Genomic DNA, 20,709 nt, shown 5'->3' on the forward strand with positions numbered 1-20,709 from the left:
CTTTCTAATTTAGGCATATATGCATCCCAATTCCCTATAAGATAATTCTGGGAAGCTAGTAAAGGAGCGTTTCCCTACACAGAGAAAACTGATTCGTGATTGCAACCGAATTTGTTGCCAATCGAATGATTCTACCTTAGTGACCGAATTTTATAGTTGTGACTACAATATTTTGTAAGGTTAACAAAAGTTTGGTTGCATTAATCGAAATTCTTCTTTGTCAACTGTCTTTCTGTTGATAGAACCGAAAAATTCTATGTGTACAACCGAATCATTCGATTGGCAACAAATTCGGTTGCTATCTGTATTCTCTGTGTAAGAACCTAGCATGCAGATCTCCTAGTGCCGGATAATTACATAAATAGTGGAAAAGGAAGAGGAGGAAGAGACACCTCCTCTTATTATAACAACTCTGGGATATAAAAGAGGTTTTCATTTTTTGAAAGCAGCTTTTAGGTTAAAGAAAATTTGGTATAAATTTTAAATTTACATAAAAAATAAGTCTTTCTGAAGACTCTGGACTTCGCAGTAATAATAATTTTAAACCTAAAAACTTAAACTGAGCTACACCTCATTTATAGACGCGTTAGTTGGGCCAACATTGTCTATTTAGTTGCAGATACTTTTGTCTACAGCAAATTAAGTTGGGTACAACTGCATCGCACAGTTTCCACATGCTAAATTTTATATAAAACTCTTGTGTCCAACATGATTTTATATAGAAAATGCTGTACCCAACTTGATTTGCTGTAGAAAAAATTATCTGCAACTAAATAGACAATTTTGGCCCAACTAAATTTTATATAGAAAATTGTCTACCTTCCAAATGGATTTTCTACAGAAAATATTAACCCCAACAGAATTATGTATAGAAAATGTCCCAAATTAAATTTTCTATAAAAAATTTTTATTTTGTTCCCAAACCAATTTCTAATAGACAAATTTTTCCCCAACTGGTTATATTCTATAGAACATTTTGTTTGCAACTAAATTTTCTATGAATTTTATGCTGTTAGGAGTACAAGATTCGTTATAAACCACACATCGTAAAACGTTTCTACTTGTATCTTTCTACTGCTTGTGAGTTGTATGTCGTACAATGACTGTGTTTTATGTTTTACGAGATGAATGATAAGTTAACAAGAAGTAAGAAAATTGGCGCGTACAAACAACAACAATAGCAACAAAAAAACACATCATTTAACCAAATATAGCAGCAGCAAAAACAACGACGACTACATGAATGTTAAACAACACACACAATCTTTAGGTATTTAAGGTTATTTATAATGATATTTAAGCGTAAAAACATTTAAAAAAAATTGTTAAAATAAAAATGAAATAAAAAAAAATCTCCTCCGTGACAATGTTGCTTGACAACATTGCCGTGACCAGGATTCGAACCTGGGTTACTACGGCCACAACGTAGGGTCCTAACCACTAGACGATCACGGCTATTGGAGATATATTTTAAGCACATTTTAGTACGCCCTATCACATATAGTTTGTTTGTGTGTACACATGCTCTACTCTTGTTTGTATTATGTTGATAATACGCGCCGCTGTTTTGCGCTCTCTAACGTTTCGCTTGCTTTATGCTTGTTGTTGTTTAAACTGATTGGTTTTGCTTGCATATTTCATGTTTATTTTTGGTATTGAATGAATTTGTGGTATTTTAGTTGTTTGTTTGTGTCATTAGTTTTTAGTGAAAGCATTTTGGTTTTTTATTTATATTATGCATATGTACATTATATATATGTATGTATATCAAATATTTTCGAAAAATTTATAAAAAAAAATCCAGAGTTCAATTCTCAGTAGGGCCATGTTATTTTGTTATCACTTTTCTGCATTTTTAGAATATTGGGATTCTGTATTATTTTTATTAATTTTTGATTTCTAAATAATGTTCGTTTTAAGAGGTATAACAACTATTGATAAGTGTGAGCAAGACACAAAATTATCTACTTCAAAATATATTTAGTAGAAGTGAAATCAAAAAATGTTGCACTACCATGTTACCTTTAAATATCTAATTGATGGTCCATTATTTTGTGGTACTTTTTGTAAAGCATATGTTATTGCATATAATATTGGTGATTACTTTCCCACATAATTAAAGACTGTTTATCAGTTATTTCTGCAAAGTTATACCAACTTTTGTACGCTAAACGTAAACACCGTAACCAGTAACCAGTGATGGTCTGGTCAGATTTTAGCTGCTCATAAATACAGACTATACGATTTGAGAATTTTTGCCCTAAAGTTGAATTTTACATACAAAATAGGCGATAGTGTAAAGTTAGCTTTTCAAAAAGAGTTAATTCCTAATATATCTTCCCCGAAAATTTTTTAGATAACTTAAAAAGAAAAAAAGTAGTTTTTTCCCAAAAATTTGCGAAAAATCGCAGTTTTTGACATTTTTAAATTGAAATGCATATAACTCTGGAGTCAGTCACGATTTTTAAATAATTCTTTCTTTGTTTGCCATACACATTTATTGTTAGTACAATAAAAGAAAAATGGAGAAAATCGGAAAATATTTGGACCCGCTGTTATCAAAAAACTGGAGTAGGGTGGGTAAAAATGTTGAAAATTTAATTTTCAATGCGAATATCTCCTAAGTTATAAGAGACAATTGATAGCTACGATGAGATTTAGTGCTCGACAAGGAGATTATATATATGTAATGGTTTTGATATCGGAACACAGCCTAAGAAATAGGATCGTTTTAAAAATGGAACATACCCGAGGTGTCCTACTTTGGGGAATCCTGGCCGCACCCCTGGTGAGCCCATGTAGTTAAAAGTCAAAACTTAGATACGACAACACTACTTCTTTGCGCATGTCAAATTTCATTCAAATCGGACTAACGGTTTAGATGTAACAGATTTATTTCCCTCTTTTTTTATACCCTCCACCACCATAAGTGGTGAATGAGGGTATATATAAGTTTGTCATTCCGTGTGTAACATTGATAAATATTCATCTGGGACCCAACAAAGTATATATATTATTGATCCTTATGAAATTCTAAGTCGATTGAGCCATGTCCGTCTGTCCGTCTGTGTAAAACACGCTCACGTCCGAAATACGCAAACAAACTTAGTAGAGTTGCAAGAAAAATGTTTATTATTGTCCTAAGCAGTTTGGTATTGAAAATCACCGAAAAGCAGTACAGTGGAACCAAAGTTATGAATGAAAATGTGGGACAACCTCAAAAAAAAATTGATAATTTTCACATATTTTTGGACATTTTTTGTAAATATATTGCAGCTAATATCATAAAATTTTGCTCTCATTACTTTTATGATAAAAGGAGTAACTCTGGTGAAAACTATAAGAATCGGCCCCCATACGAATTTCTTCCCGAAATATGTTTCTATTGTCTATAAATGCCTACAGAAAAGGAATATCCATATAAAATTCAACAAAAATAAGTTTCGTGGTAAAAAAAATTATATTACAAAATTTTTTGTGGATCGGCCCATATTTGACCATAGCCCCCATATAAAGTACACTTCCGAAAATCTCTTAAATAAGCATAAATGTCTTATAAATGTCGCTATCAAGTTGAAATTCGACACAAATAATCTTTATATATACCAAAATCGCTGTACCTAATTCTATGAAGATCGGCCGATAATTGGTTATAGCTGCCATATATGGACCACTTCCGAAAAACACAATAACATAAATAAATATCTAAAAAATATCAATATCAAAACGAAATTTCACACACATCCGTAGTTTATATTTAGAACTCACACTACTGGATTTTGTGAATATCGGTCCATATTTGACCATAGCTCCCATATAAGGTCCACTTCCAAAAATCAGTTAAGTACTCACAAATCTCTTATAAATACATTTATCATGCTATAATTCGACAAAAATTATACTCATATATATAGATATCACTGTGCAAAATTTTATGCAGATTGGCCGATAATTGGTCATAGCTCCCCTATAAGGCCCATTTCCGAAAAAAGATATTAACCTTAAAAAATATTAAAAACTATCGATATCAAAATGAAATTACGCACAGATCAGTAATTTGTATCCAGTAATCATACTTCTGGATTTTGCGAATATCGGTCCATATTTAACCATAGCTCCAATATAAGGTCCACTCCCGAAAATCACTAAAATCCTCATAAATTTCTTACAAATATAGTTATCAGGTTGAAATTCAAAACAAATTTATTCAATATATACAAAAATCGATGTACCAAATTTTATGAGGATAGGCCCATAATTGGTCATAACCTCCATATAAGAACCACTTCAGGAAAATACATTAACCTGCACAAATATCCATAAAAATCTATACCGAACCAAAATTGTACACCGATCAGTAATTTGTATCCAAGAATCGTACTACAAGATTTTTTAAATATTGGTTCATAATTTGTTAATAGCGTTGTTTATATTAAATTCTAAAAAAATAGCCCTTAAATACTTAGGACCATAATGGGTCCTAAGTATTAAAACAAAATAGTACCATATATTAAAACAAAATAGTACACAGATCAGTAATTTGTATTCAAAAATCATAATATTGGTCCATAATTGGCCACAGCTCTCACATAAAAACATAAAAATCACGTAAAAATATTTTATGACAATCCAATCATAATAGGTTATAGCTCCCACATAAGTCCCACAACCAAATATTTTGAAATTTGTCTAAATATATTTGTATACCCTTTTTTATACTCTGTTTCTTCACTTGATGTTAAAAGGGAAAAATGTTGATCCAAACGTATTAACTAATTATTAAGTATATAAATTGTTAAATTTCATACGTTCTAATAGGAATTTCAGTTATAAATTGCTGAATTATATACAATTTTTTGTACATTTGAAATAAAATATCTTCTGCGTAAACTAGTCTTTCTAGCAATTGTTATATTATTTCAGTTGTTATACCATCATATTTAGGTGGAGGGTATATAAGATTCGGCACGGCCGAATATAGTACTCTTACTTGTTTCTCATACCATTAAATATTTGAACGAGACTTGTTTGTTTTTGAGTTCTATATTTTGCTTGAATTTTATCTCAATAACGTTATTTACAAGAGTTTTTGGGTATTATGGTGGTTGTCGTAAATAAATATGGACCATATTGAAGCGGAAGTGGTATTTATATCTATTTTTTAGTAAAAAATCTATTTTTTTTTAGTAAAAATCTATTTTTTAGTAAAAATCAATTTTTTAGTAAAAATTAATAAAAATCAATTTTTTAGTAAAAAATCAATTTTTTAGTAAAAAATCATTTTTTTTAGTAAAAAATCTATTATTTTAGAAAATATCTATTTTTTAGAAAAAAATCTATTTTTTAGAAAAAATCTATTTTTTAGAAAAAATCTATTTTTTAGAAAAAATCTATTTTTTAGAAAAAATCTATTTTTTAGAAAAAATCTATTTTTTAGAAAAAATCTATTTTTTAGTAAAAAATCAATTTTTGAGTAAAAAATCTATTTTTTAGTAAAAAATCATTTTTTGAGTAAAAAATAAATTTTTGTGTAAATAATCAATTTTTGTGTAAATAATCAATTTTTTATTTTAATGTATAATAAAGAATTAGATATAATATTTTATATATCAATGGAAAGGTAATGAAATGTAGTTTTCAAATCATTTAATATTTTGAAAACCACTTAATTAGTTTTAGATGAAAATTAATAAAATGTAAAATAAATATTTTTGAGAGATGTTGGATATATGTATATTAAACTTTCGATAATTCATCATCAACCTCCAGGGACTTTCAAAAGTTAAATGAATTAGTTCGTTTTAATTGAGCAATGTAAAAATGAGCTATTATTTTAATATTTCTCAAAATATGATAATTTTGTATCTACATTTCTTGTTGTAGTATAGATTTTTTTAATAACTTTAACATTTTTTCAAAAATGTTTGTCTTTTATATCTCATTAGAACAACAATTACGAACACATTTCGATTCCTTTAAACTAAATTGCAAACATTAATTATTTAATGCAAAATTTTTACAAATACTGAAAAAATTAAATTTTTTGCCTTATCCGATTTGCAATTATCCGATTTCGTCCAATTTTTCAAAAACAATGATAATAACTTGTTCAAACAAATTGTACCCTTACCTTTAATAGTTTTCTAAATACAGGCTTTAGTCCCCCAAAATTGCAAAATCTGATAGTGTGCGGTGTTGGTAATTGATTCCGCAAACCTTTTTTTATTATAAATATTTGCAGTTTTTTTTATTGGGAATTGAAAAATTTAAGTAAAACTCTTAAAATGTGAAATGCAATTTCTACAATCTTAAGTTTTATTTTATTTGTTTTAAAATTGTTCAAATAACACTGTCCAACAGCATTTTTGGAACAGAATTCTGTAATTCTGAAAGGGCATGTTGAGTAGATCATTTTCGTAGAATAAACTTATAGTCCAGCTGGTCTGAATTTTTTTTTACAGTGGGTCAAACTTTTAATTTTTTGATCGAAGGGATCATTATTCTTACTTACTAAAAAATGTTGTAAGTTAATGTCTGAAAGAATTCTTATTGTCAGAGTTATATTATGGAATTTTTTGGGGATCATTTTTGTGGAAGACCTTAAAACTCTATCTCCTCACTTTAGGGGTCAATTTGACAATAATAAACATGCTAATCTTCTTTGTGTATTTTGGTTGTGAGAGTGTTTTACAGATACGGACGGACGATACGCATAGACTGACAAACCTAAATATACACTCATTCACCACTTTTTTCACCAAAACTTATTTTCAATATACAGTGGTGGCCAGGAATTTAAGACAAACATTGTTTGCTAAATTCCACGTGATTATCAATTATTTTTTCAAATATTTCCACAAATATGTATGCATGAGGACTGTTTTAACACACAAGTGTGTTTTATTCGACTGTGTCAATTCATACATATTTACCACGAACACATACAATTTTTCTACAACTTGACCAAAATTTTTTTTTTAAATAAACATATTTTCTCACATTTATATCATTATATTTTTATTATTATAAAATATTCGGACCAAATTTCGTATTTTTAGTTCCATTAGTTTCGCTCATATCATGTTATTAACAGCGGATGTTCGCTGAGGTGGGTCAACGTATTTCCACATATCTTTGTCCATATATGTTTTACCGATTTTTCCAAACATTTTTCAGAAACTTTTATTTTGGCTCTATCGCACTTAAAATTCAGTTGATGAAAAAAATTCAAGTATTTGTCTTAAATTGGTGGCCACCACTGTATATCATGAGGTATACTTTTTCTATAAGATACGGCACAACCGAATATAGCTCTCTTACTTGCTTTGTTATCAGTGTTGCCAAAACATTATTGGGAAAAAATTATAGATTTTTCTCAAAAAAATGCTAAAAAGTGCTAAAAATTTTAAAAAAGTGCCAACAAAAATAAATAAAAACAAGTAAGAAAGTATGGTCGGTCAAGCCCTACCATATAATACCCTACACCAAGTAATTGAGTAAAAATATTTTTCTTTTAAAATATCAATAATTTATATTCGTGAGTGATTTTCGGAAATTGGCCTTATATGGGAGCTATGACTTATTACGGACCGATCGTAACAAAATTTGGTGGCATGAATTTTGTATATATAAATTTGTGTAGATACATATATAAATTAAACATTTATGACCGATAAAGTCCAATTTCGAGAGGACATTTTTATGGGGGCTAGGTGAAATAATGGACCGATTTCAGCCATTTTCAATAGGCTTGGTCCTTGGGCCAAATATCTTAAAAATTGCGACCTGTACTCTGCGCACAAGTTTCAGAAAGTGATTCTAAGTCGATCGGTATACTTTAAGGTGAGTGTTAGACCAATATTACACATCTTACACAAACGCATAATACCCTCCCCTCTATGGTGGTGTAGGGTATAAAAATTGGCTATAGTAAACTATGAGATCTGTATTTCTTTAAAATTAATTTTCATACTTAAATAAAAATTCTTAAAAAAAAATCAAAAATATAATGTTCAATTCATTTTCAAAAACAAAAATCGAAAGTAAATTCTTAAAAAAACAAAAAGTATTTAAATTACTATTTAAAAATGAACTTTTAAAATTCATATTTTATCACATAAGTTTTAAGATCATGAAAATAATTTGATGAATTTAAAAATTCCAGTCATTATCATCGTTATTGTAATCATTATTATTATCATAACTTTCACCAGATCCAATTAATTTCAGACAATTCGTTAGGACATCATATTGGTAACAACGCTTTCCACTTCCTTTTAATCATTATCTATTAAATTATATGAGGAGCCGCAGAACAAAAAGTACTTTTTCGAATTTTTTTGTATTTTTATAATATTTGGCTTGAAATCTTTTAGAAAAAATCAAATACCCAAAATTTTTAAATTTTCAAAAAAGTACCTTTTGTTCTGCGGCTCCTCGTATCATAAAATTAAGAACTCAAAATTTAACAATAAAGTCTTACCTAATTGCTAAATCAGAATTTACTGTCAGTAGATGTAATTGGTTTCTTATATTTTTCTTTACGATGTGCATTTGACTGAACACACATTCAACGTCCGCATAAATTATTTTTTCGAATTTTACCTGAGTTTTTTAATTTTTCCACATGCATTTCGAATTCATGACCAGGACTACATCTGTACAAAATTTGATCTTCGAAATCGTCATATAATACATCTATGTATATTTTCGTTATCCAATATCTTTTTTTTAAGAGTGTTAATTATTAGAGTTATTTCTTTTAAAATAACAAAATATATTTTTGTGGAAAAATAATTAAAATTAATTAAAAAACTATTAAAATACACAGAAAAAAGTTTCAACATAAATATTATGATTTCATTTCATTGATTTCAATTCATAACATTTATAAATAATTTCTTAAATAGTATGATTTTTTTCATATTTTATGTTTTCAAAAAAAAATCTAGAAGGCTTGAAAAATATTTCAATTTCATTTACATATATTTTTATGTTGTTCAAAAATGTTTGAAATTTTCCTTAGAAATTTTTTTATTGTTTTATGATTTTCAACTACAAAATGAGAAAATGATGTTTTATTATGATTAATGATATTTTTTAAGTTTCAGATATTTATAGTTCCCTTAAAATATAATACAATTATAATTCAATTTATTATAAAATATCATACAATTTACGTAAAACATTCCGTCATGTACAATTTTATAATATTTATGAACATGTTCTTATTCTGAATGAAAATAATTTGGGGAAAAAAGTCATGTTCGATTAATAATATTTATTACAAAATTCATTCCAATTATGAATTTCTATTTTCTGTGTACCAAACATTTTAAAAAATGCCAAAAAAATGCGAGAAAAAAATTTAAAAATGCTAAAAAAAGTGCTAGGTGCTAGATTACTTTTTTTGGTGCTAAATGATTTTAAGAAGTGCTAGATCTAGCTCTAAAAGTGTTAAATTGGCAACACTGTTTGTTATACAAGTTAAACATTAACATTTACAACTAAAATTGAAATTGTAAAATCAAATAAATACATTAATAGACAAATGAAAGATACAACCTGCAGCTCATGGAACTCATTTACCTCCAAACTACTGGAGAAATAGAAATTTTCATATTCTTTAATTAATAATTGTGTTTATTTTTAGAATAAAAATGTATTATCTGTTTTTATTACAATACTGAATATTCAATTAAAAATGTTGCTCCAAACTGAATTTTCCTTGGAAACTATTGTCTCAAATTGGATTTTTATAAACAATTTTGCATCAACAGGATTTTCTATAGAAAGTTTTGTCCCAAATTGCAATTTCTGCAGAATATTTTTCACTTAAACTCAATTTTCCATAGAAGACATTGTACCAAACTGAATATTCTATAGAGAGCTATGTCACAAATTGTATTTTTTTTTTATAGAAAGTGATGTCCCGACATGAAATTTTGTCTCAAATTGGATTTTCCATAGAAGACATTTTCTCAAACTTAATATTCTACAGAGAGCATTGTCCCAAATTGTATTCTATATAAAATGGTTGACCTGACATACAATTTTATCGCAAACTTAATTTTTTATAGAAATTTTTGCAACAAACTGGATTTTCTATAGAACGGTTTGTGCCTTGATGGATTTTCTATAGAATGTGTTGTCAAACTGGATTTTCTATATATAATTTTGTCCCATACTAAATTGTATATAGAATATTATATCCCAAACTTAAGATTCTATTTGGGTTATCTCTCATTGCAGTCAACATTGAATTCCTATCGTTATCCCTTATTTGAAAATGATGTGGTTTCTTTTGAAATTAGCCCTTCTTTAGAAAGTACTGTTTATATTCATCACTCTCCTAATACAGACTAACTAAACTAAAATATTATTACATATACCCTGGTCACAAGTCCTTTAATATGTAGCTTCATATACATATTTGATTACATTACGTTTTTCATTAGTCCACTCATGTCTAAGGTTACATACATCATCCTCAAAAGAAAGCAGACATTGAATCCTATATATCACATACTTGGTTCCATATGTCTTTACGTTTGTTGTGTATTTATGATTTTTTCCCATTTTTTGTTTGTTTTTTTTTTCTTGAACTCATCTCTTTGTCCATTAACTATCTTGGCTGTCCAAAGCTGTCATTTGGACTTTTCTATGGCATTTTGGGGTATTTTTTTGTCTCTGTTTCAAGAAAAATCAAGTTTCCAATTTAAACCTAAAAGTGTTTTAATAGGAATTCTATTTCATGTACTCGTATGCTTGTGTAAGTACTCGAATTCGTACTTTTGTTTGTTTTGAGAGTATATGAGATTTTGAATTTTATTTCAGCATGTATGAGTGTTTATAAATTATGAGCACTTTTGATATATATTCCCAGGGCAACATCATTCGTATGCTTTATGTGTGTTTTGATATGAACTGTATGAAGAGACAGGAAATGTTGGTGAGTTGACAAGCAGTTACTGGGGAGGCCTTTATTGAAGAAGGGTAACAAATTTTGACACCCACATTATTTTCTATAGAAAATTTTGTCTTTTTGTGTACCCAACTGGAATTTTCATATGGAAAAATTTGTCACAAATTTTATTTCCATTAGAAATTTTGTCAAAAACTAGAATTTCTATAGAAAAATTTGTCACAGACTAGATTTTCTACAGAAACAAGATTTTCTGTAGAAAGTTTTGTCACATTATATTTGTCTAAAACTAGATTTTCTATAGAAAATTTTGTCTTCAACTAGATTTTCTATAGAAAATTTTGTCTTCAACTAGATTTTCTATAGAAAATTTTGTCTTCAACTAGATTTTCTATAGAAAATGTTGTCTTCAACTAGATTTTCTATAGAAAATTTTGTCTTGCAACTAGATTTTCTATAGAAAATTTTGTCTTGCAACTAGATTTTCTATAGAAAATTTTGTCTTGCAAATAGATTTTCTATAGAAAATTTTGTCTTCAACTAGATTTTCTATAGAAAATTTTGTTTTCAACTAGATTTTCTATAGAAAATTTTGTCTTCAACTAGATTTTCTATAAAAAATTTTGTCTTCAACTAGATTTTCTATAGAAAATTTTGTCTTGCAACTAGATTTTCTATAGAAAATTTTGTCTTGCAACTAGATTTTCTATAGAAAATTTTGCCTTGCAACTAGATTTTCTATAGAAAATTTTGCCTTGCAACTAGATTTTCTATAGAAAATTTTGTCTTGCAACTAGATTTTCTATAGAAAATTTTGCCTTGCAACTAGATTTTCTATAGAAAATTTTGCCTTGCAACTAGATTTTCTATAGAAAATTTTGTCTTGCAACTAGATTTTCTATAGAAAATTTTGTCTTGCAACTAGATTTTCTATAGAAAATTTTGTCTTGCAACTAGATTTTCTATAGAAAATTTTGTCTTGCAACTAGATTTTCTATAGAAAATTTTGTCTTGCAACTAGATTTTCTATAGAAAATTTTGTCTTGCAACTAGATTTTCTATACAAAATTTTGTCTTGCAACTAGATTTTCTATACAAAATTTTGTCTTGCAACTAGATTTTCTATAGAAAATTTTGTCTTGCAACTAGATTTTCTATAGAAAATTTTGTCTTGCAACTAGATTTTCTATAGAAAATTTTGTCTTGCAACTAGATTTTCTATAGAAAATTTTGTCTTGCAACTAGATTTTCTATAGAAAATTTTGTCTTCAACTAGATTTTCTATAGAAAATTTTGCCTTGCAACTAGATTTTCTATAGAAAATTTTGCATTGCAACTAGATTTTCTATAGAAAATTTTGTCTTGCAACTAGATTTTCTATAGAAAATTTTGCCTTGCAACTAGATTTTCTATAGAAAATTTTGCCTTGCAACTAGATTTTCTATAGAAAATTTTGTCTTGCAACTAGATTTTCTATAGAAAATTTTGTCTTGCAACTAGATTTTCTATAGAAAATTTTGTCTTGCAACTAGATTTTCTATAGAAAATTTTGTCTTGCAACTAGATTTTCTATAGAAAATTTTGTCTTGCAAATAGATTTTCTATAGAAAATTTTGTCTTCAACTAGATTTTCTATAGAAAATTTTGTCTTCAACTAGATTTTCTATAGAAAATTTTGTCTTGCAAATAGATTTTCTATAGAAAATTTTGTCTTCAACTAGATTTTCTATAAAAAATTTTGTCTTCAACTAGATTTTCTATAGAAAATTTTGTCTTGCAACTAGATTTTCTATAGAAAATTTTGTCTTGCAACTAGATTTTCTATAGAAAATTTTGTCTTGCAACTAGATTTTCTATAGAAAATTTTGTCTTCAACTAGATTTTCTATAGAAAATTGTGTCTTCAACTAGATTTTCTACAGAACATTGTGTCTTCAACTAGATTTTGTATAGAAAATTTTGTCTTCAACTAGATTTCCTATAGAAAATTTTGTCTTCAACTAGATTTTCTATAGAAAATTTTGTCTTCAACTAGATTTTCTATAGAAAATTTTGTCTTCAACTAGATTTTCTATAGAAAATTTTGTCATCAACTAGATTTTCTATAGAAAATTTTGTCATCAACTAGATTTTCTATAGAAAATTTTGTCATCAACTAGATTTTCTATAGAAAATTTTGTCATCAACTAGATTTTCTATAGAAAATTTTGTCATCAACTAGATTTTCTATAGAAAATTTTGTCATCAACTAGATTTTCTATAGAAAATTTTGTCATCAACTAGATTTTCTATAGAAAATTTTGTCATCAACTAGATTTTCTTTAGAAAATTTTGTCATCAACTAGATTTTCTATAGAAAATTTTGTCATCAACTAGATTTTCTATAGAAAATTTTGTCATCAACTAGATTTAATAGAAAATTTTGTCATCAGCTAGATTTTCTATAGCAAATTTTGTCATCAACTAGATTTTCTATAGAAAATTTTGTCATCAACTAGATTTTCTATAGAAAATTTTGTCATCAACTAGATTTTCTATAGAAAATTTTGTCATCAACTAGATTTTCTATAGAAAATTTTGTCATCAACTAGATTTTCTATAGAAAATTTTGTCATCAACTAGATTTTCTATAGAAAATTTTGTCATCAACTAGATTTTCTATAGAAAATTTTGTCATCAACTAGATTTTCTATAGCAAATTTTGTCATCAACTAGATTTTCTATAGAAAATTTTGTCATCAACTAGATTTTCTACAGAAAATTTTGTCATCAACTAGATTTTCTATAGAAAATTTTGTCATCAACTAGATTTTCTATAGAAAATTTTGTCATCAACTAGATTTTCTATAGAAAATTTTGTCATCAACTAGATTTTCTATAGAAAATTTTGTCATCAACTAGATTTTCTATAGAAAATTTTGTCATCAACTAGATTTTCTATAGAAAATTTTGTCATCAACTAGATTTTCTATAGAAAATTTTGTCATCAACTAGATTTTCTATAGAACATTTTGTTCAACTAGATTTTCTATAGAAAATTTTGTTCAACTTGATTTTCTATAGAAAATTTTGTCATCAACTAGATTTTCTATAGAAAATTTTGTCATCAACTAGATTTTCTATAGAAAATTTTGTCATCAACTAGATTTTCTATAGAAAATTTTGTCATCAACTAGATTTTCTATAGAAAATTTTGTCATCAACTAGATTTTCTATAGAAAATTTTGTCATCAACTAGATTTTCTATAGAAAATTTTGTCATCAACTAGATTTTCTATACAAAATTTTGTCATCAACTAGATTTTCTATAGAACATTTTGTCATCAACTAGATTTTCTATAGAACATTTTGTTCAACTAGATTTTCTATAGAAAATTTTGTTCAACTTGATTTTCTATAGAAAATTTTGTCATCAACTAGATTTTCTATAGAAAATTTTGTCATCAACTAGATTTTCTATAGAAAATTTTGTCATCAACTAGATTTTCTATAGAAAATTTTGTCATCAACTAGATTTTCTATAGAAAATTTTGTCATCAACTAGATTTTCTATAGAAAATTTTGTCATCAACTAGATTTTCTATAGAAAATTTTGTCATCAACTAGATTTTCTATAGAAAATTTTGTCATCAACTAGATTTTCTTTAGAAAATTTTGTCATCAACTAGATTTTCTATAGAAAATTTTGTCATCAACTAGATTTTCTATAGAAAATTTTGTCATCAACTAGATTTTCTATAGAAAATTTTGTCATCAACTAGATTTTCTATAGAAAATTTTGTCATCAACTAGATTTTCTATAGCAAATTTTGTCATCAACTAGATTTTCTATAGCAAATTTTGTCATCAACTAGATTTTCTATAGAAAATTTTGTCATCAACTAGATTTTCTACAGAAAATTTTGTCATCAACTAGATTTTCTACAGAAAATTTTGTCATCAACTAGATTTTCTATAGAAAATTTTGTCATCAACTAGATTTTCTATAGAAAATTTTGTCATCAACTAGATTTTCTATAGAAAATTTTGTCATCAACTAGATTTTCTATAGAAAATTTTGTCATCAACTAGATTTTCTATAGAAAATTTTGTCATCAACTAGATTTTCTATAGAAAATTTTGTCTTGCAACTAGATTTTCTATAGAAAATTTTGTCTTGCAACTAGATTTTCTATAGAAAATTTTGTCTTCAACTAGATTTTCTATAGAAAATTGTGTCTTCAACTAGATTTTCTACAGAACATTGTGTCTTCAACTAGATTTTGTATAGAAAATTTTGTCTTCAACTAGATTTTCTATAGAAAATTTTGTCTTCAACTAGATTTTCTATAGAAAATTTTGTCTTCAACTAGATTTTCTATAGAAAATTTTGTCATCAACTAGATTTTCTATAGAAAATTTTGTCATCAACTAGATTTTCTATAGAAAATTTTGTCATCAACTAGATTTTCTATAGAAAATTTTGTCATCAACTAGATTTTCTATAGAAAATTTTGTCATCAACTAGATTTTCTATAGAAAATTTTGTCATCAACTAGATTTTCTATAGAAAATTTTGTCATCAACTAGATTTTCTATAGAAAATTTTGTCATCAACTAGATTTTCTATAGAAAATTTTGTCATCAACTAGATTTTCTATAGAAAATTTTGTCATCAACTAGATTTTCTATAGAAAATTTTGTCATCAACTAGATTTAATAGAAAATTTTGTCATCAGCTAGATTTTCTATAGAAAATTTTGTCATCAACTAGATTTTCTATAGAAAATTTTGTCATCAACTAGATTTTCTATAGAAAATTTTGTCATCAACTAGATTTTCTATAGAAAATTTTGTCATCAACTAGATTTTCTATAGAAAATTTTGTCATCAACTAGATTTTCTATAGAAAATTTTGTCATCAACTAGATTTTCTATAGCAAATTTTGTCATCAATTAGATTTTCTCAGAGCTGTAAATGAATCATTCTTTTTTGATTTTAATTCATTATGAATTAGCTAAATTTTGAATTAATTCATTGAATTGAAGAAATGAATTGAATGAAATTTGAATCAATTCAAACGAATTAGGCAGAAATGAATTTCAATTCATTTCCAATTCAAATGAATTTGTAAAAATGAGTTGCAATTCTTTTACAATTCATTTGAATTGAATTGATTTTGAATTAATTCAAATGAATTAGAAAAAAAAAATTAGCAATTCAAATGAATGATTCAAAAATGAGTTGCAATCAATCAAATTCAAGAGCAGATCTCTAGGGGGAATGAAAGATTTCTCCTACCAAAATGAAAATATCCAGTACAAAAATTGAAAAGCCTTGTCCTGTATACGCGCCTGATCAATGAAAACATGGTGTTTGGAGTTTATTTCTTCAAGAAGAACTGATTTTTATTTTGAAATACACTGAACGACAAAACATATTTAATATTCAAGAAGCAATTAATAATTTTTAAAATTTTGTGACCCACGTCCACCCAACAACAAACTTTTTGCTAATATTTATATTATATTTATTTCAAAAAAATAAAACTATCTTCCAAAAATAATCAAAAATCAGGAAAAATAACAATGTATGTCGTTCAAAACACAATTGAGTTTCATAAATAAGGCTAATTAGATTTAATTAGAATGCATCATTCATCTTAAACAACAATAGCTTTTCAAAATTATCATCTGAAAGAAATCCACGTTTAGAATAGAGGCGTACGAAAATAATCTTTCAACACCAGCTGACGATGGTAACGGCGCATTATATTTAAAGGAAGACTTTTTAACCGTCGATTAATTATACTGCATACTTAATGACATTGAAGAATCTGCTAAATATGCTGCGAATTTCGCGTCGGAGTTGGAAATGAATTGCTAATTTTTTTTCTAATTCGTTTGAATTAATTCAAAATCAATTCAATTCAAATGAATTGTAAATGAATTGAATTAATTCAAAATCAATTCAATTCATTTGAATTGGAAACGAATTGCAATTCATTTTTACCAAATTCATTTGAATTAATTCAAAATCAATTCAATTCATTTGAATTGGAAACGAATTGCAATTCATTTTTACCAAATTCATTTGAATTGACTCAAATTACATTCAATTCATTTTTTTGTGTGAATGATTCGCGAATTAATTCAAAAATGAGTGATTCATTTACAGCTCTGGATTTTCTATAGCAAATTTTGTCATCAACTAGATTTTCTATAGAAAATTTTGTCATCAACTAGATTTTCTACAGAAAATTTTGTCATCAACTAGATTTTCTATAGAAAATTTTGTCATCAACTAGATTTTCTATAGAAAATTTTGTCATCAACTAGATTTTCTATAGAAAATTTTGTCATCAACTAGATTTTCTATAGAAAATTTTGTCATCAACTAGATTTTCTATAGAAAATTTTGTCATCAACTAGATTTTCTATAGAAAATTTTGTCATCAACTAGATTTTCTATAGAAAATTTTGTCATCAACTAGATTTTCTATAGAAAATTTTGTCATCAACTAGATTTTCTATAGAACATTTTGTCATCAACTAGATTTTCTATAGAAAATTTTGTCATCAACTAGATTTTCTATAGAAAATTTTGTCATCAACTAGATTTTCTATAGAAAATTTTGTCATCAACTAGATTTTCTATAGAAAATTTTGTCATCAACTAGATTTTCTATAGAAAATTTTGTCATCAACTAGATTTTCTATAGAAAATTTTGTCATCAACTAGATTTTCTATAGAAAATTTTGTCATCAACTAGATTTTCTATAGACAATTTTGTCATCAACTAGATTTTCTATAGACAATTTTGTCATCAACTAGATTTTCTATAGAAAATTTTGTCATCAACTAGATTTTCTATAGAAAATTTTGTCATCAACTTGATTTTCTATAGAAAATTTTGTCATCAACTTGATTTTCTATAGAAAATTTTGTCATCAACTAGATTTTCTATAGAAAGTTTTGTCTTCAACTAGATTTTCTATAGAAAGTTTTGTCTTCAACTAGATTTTCTATAGAAAGTTTTGTCTTCAACTAGATTTTCTATAGAAAGTTTTGTCTTCAACTTTTTTGTCTTCAACTAGATTTTCTCACAAACTGGAATTCATTTGGAAGGTTTTATTACAAACTGGATTTACTTCAGAAACATTTGCCATAAACTAGAATTGCTCATGAGGCCAAGACCGAATCAAGCCAATATCGGGTACTCTATACCTAAGTGAAGAGTATCTCTGAGAGAGAGAGTTATGCATCGATCGAAAGACTTAGCTGTCGGAAGTGACACGGTCTGGACTATAAAGCGAGTGAGTTAAAACTTGTGGCCGAGCGTTGTCGTGATGTAATATTACGGTTTCAGTTGTGTTCGGTACATGTACCCAGTGATGGTCTGGCCTGATTTTAGCAGCTCATAATAGATAGGACCCACCTATCTTTGGTGTCATTTCGGCTGGTTTTGCGGGTTCGTACGATCTCTTACGCTTCAGGTTATCGTAATGGAACCATTTTTCATCGCAAGTGCCAAAATGATTTTATTTTATAACGTTCAATGTGTTCCATACATTGAAAACAGCAGGCTACCAACTGCAATCTGTCAAAATTAGAATACACACGTTTATATTAAGACGATTCTTTTGACGACAGCACAGCTACACCACCACACGATTGCTTTTGCCGCTGTAACTGAATTAAACTAATTTTTATTTCTGTCAACTACAAAGCAGAAATAGTGTTGCTAATATAATAAAAAATGTAAATCAAATGAGTGCTTAAAAAAATATATTTTTGTATTTTTATTTTGAGTTTTTGATAACCATATTGATGTAAATTAATAACAGGTACATAATTAATTATAACCATATATATATGTTTACTCAAAATAATTGTTTAAATCTTAATTACTTTGGAATTTTGTACGGTTATTTTTTATTAAAGTGGCACCACTGAATTATAAATCAGCTGTTTACTTTATAGCTGTCGTCTTTAAAATAATTCAGTAGCTGCCACACGACTACAACTCCAGCTAGCAGAATTTGTGTTCGTGTAGCCTGCTGTCTTCAATGTGTTCAATGCATCAAGTATTATTTCCGACATGCTACTTCGTATTTCAAGTTCTCTTTGCTTAAATTCGTATGATACCCAATATACCTGACTTTGGGTTAATGCTGCTGCTCGCAAATGTTATGAGATTGACAACAATCTTCATGGAGTAATGTCTCCAATTCTCGGTCTTCAAACTTTTTTTGGCTTGTCTGGTTGATCTTTGTCTTCTATGTCAAAATCACCACTTCTGAATCGCACAATCCAGAAACCGATGAAACATATTCACCATAATCTTCGGTAAGTAATCGGTGTGCTGCACATTTTTTCAAATTAATGAAGTAAAGCAAAACTTCCCGCATATGACTCTTTGTTGGCAAACAATTTGACATTTTCGAAAGTTTTGTACCAAAATCTATTTCTTTTGGAAGGTTATCGTACAAACTGCATTTATTTTAAAAGGTTTTGTCACAAACTGGAGGTATTTTGAATAGTTTTATCATAAGTTTAAATTTGTTTGTAATTTTTTATCACAAACTGCATTTCCTATGGAAGGTTTTGTCACAAGCTGGATTTACTTTGATTTAGTTTTGTTTTTTTGGAATGATTAGTCGCAAACTAGGTTTCTTTTAGAAACGTTGGTTATAAACTAGTTTTTCTTTTTCTTTGGAAGCATGTGCCAAAACTGGTTATTTTTTGAAAATTTTTTCACAAACTGGATCTTCGTAAAACAATTTTGTGATAATCTTGTCCTTACAAATGTTGGAAAATGTTCTCTGGAACCTGATTTACTTTAGAAAAACTTGACACAAAAAACATTTTCCTTTGTAAAGTTTGTCACAAATCAGATTCCTTGAAAAATTGTATCATGCTCAAGAATTTTTTTTCTTTGGTAAAATTTGTCAAAAAACTAGTTTGGCTTTGGATAATAATTGTATGACAAACAAGATTTTCTTTTAAAAAATGTTGGCAGAAATGTTTTATAGAAAATGTTGTCTCAAATTGTATTTCATTAGAGAATTAAAAAAAAAAAAATGTAATCTTTTGTTTTTCTTTAACCTAATCTCAATGAGGCCCTTTCAAATGCAACTGTAAGTGGCAATTACCTTTTTTGAGAGAGACAAATATACATAACTTCACTTCTTGAATATTTCATAGAAACAACAAAACGTACGTATGTTGTTGTTGTTACATGCATATATTTTCAGAATATATGATGGTCAAAAACAAACTCATATCTATAGTTTTGTGAATAGGAAAATAACAAGTAATAAATTGAGGGTAAAGCCAAGTCGAAGTATGTTTATGTAAGCCTAGATCACAAGATCCAATGAATGTCACTGTCAAACTTTTTCCGAGGATTTCAAAAATATAAGTTCATAATGTAATTAAGGTTTTGTTGTTGGAGATTGACTGAGATTAGACAATATTATATACTTGTATGATACTTTTGAGCTAGAAGTTGCCATGCGATTTATTTAGATGTGATCTTGTAACAGTTTGAATAAAATAATACCTACGGACATAGAGAAATATACATAGAGATGAGACACTCCGATTTGTCAAACAAAAATATAACAAATCAAATACAACAAATTAATAGCATGTATTATGTTGTTGCAAGAGTTAGGTTTTTGACAACAGATTTAATAGGTTCAACGTGTATATTAAAAGAAGATATATATGTGTTTCAAACGATATATCAAACCAAATACAACCGATATGAAGTACATACATATTCTCTATAAGGGTACGAA

At 27.3% G+C, this 20,709-nt stretch overlaps 1 non-coding gene across 1 annotated transcript; it reads right to left on the reverse strand.

Annotated features, from left to right (window-relative positions):
• Positions 1 to 1,383: 1,383 nt before the first annotated feature.
• Positions 1,384 to 1,455, reverse strand: TRNAH-GUG (transfer RNA histidin (anticodon GUG)). The gene has a single exon. It is a non-coding gene; the product is annotated as a tRNA-His (tRNA).
• Between the last annotated feature and the right edge of the window lie 19,254 nt (positions 1,456 to 20,709).

Source organism: Calliphora vicina, chromosome 2, assembly GCF_958450345.1.
Source record: "Calliphora vicina chromosome 2, idCalVici1.1, whole genome shotgun sequence".
Taxonomy (NCBI): Eukaryota; Metazoa; Arthropoda; class Insecta; order Diptera; family Calliphoridae; genus Calliphora; species Calliphora vicina.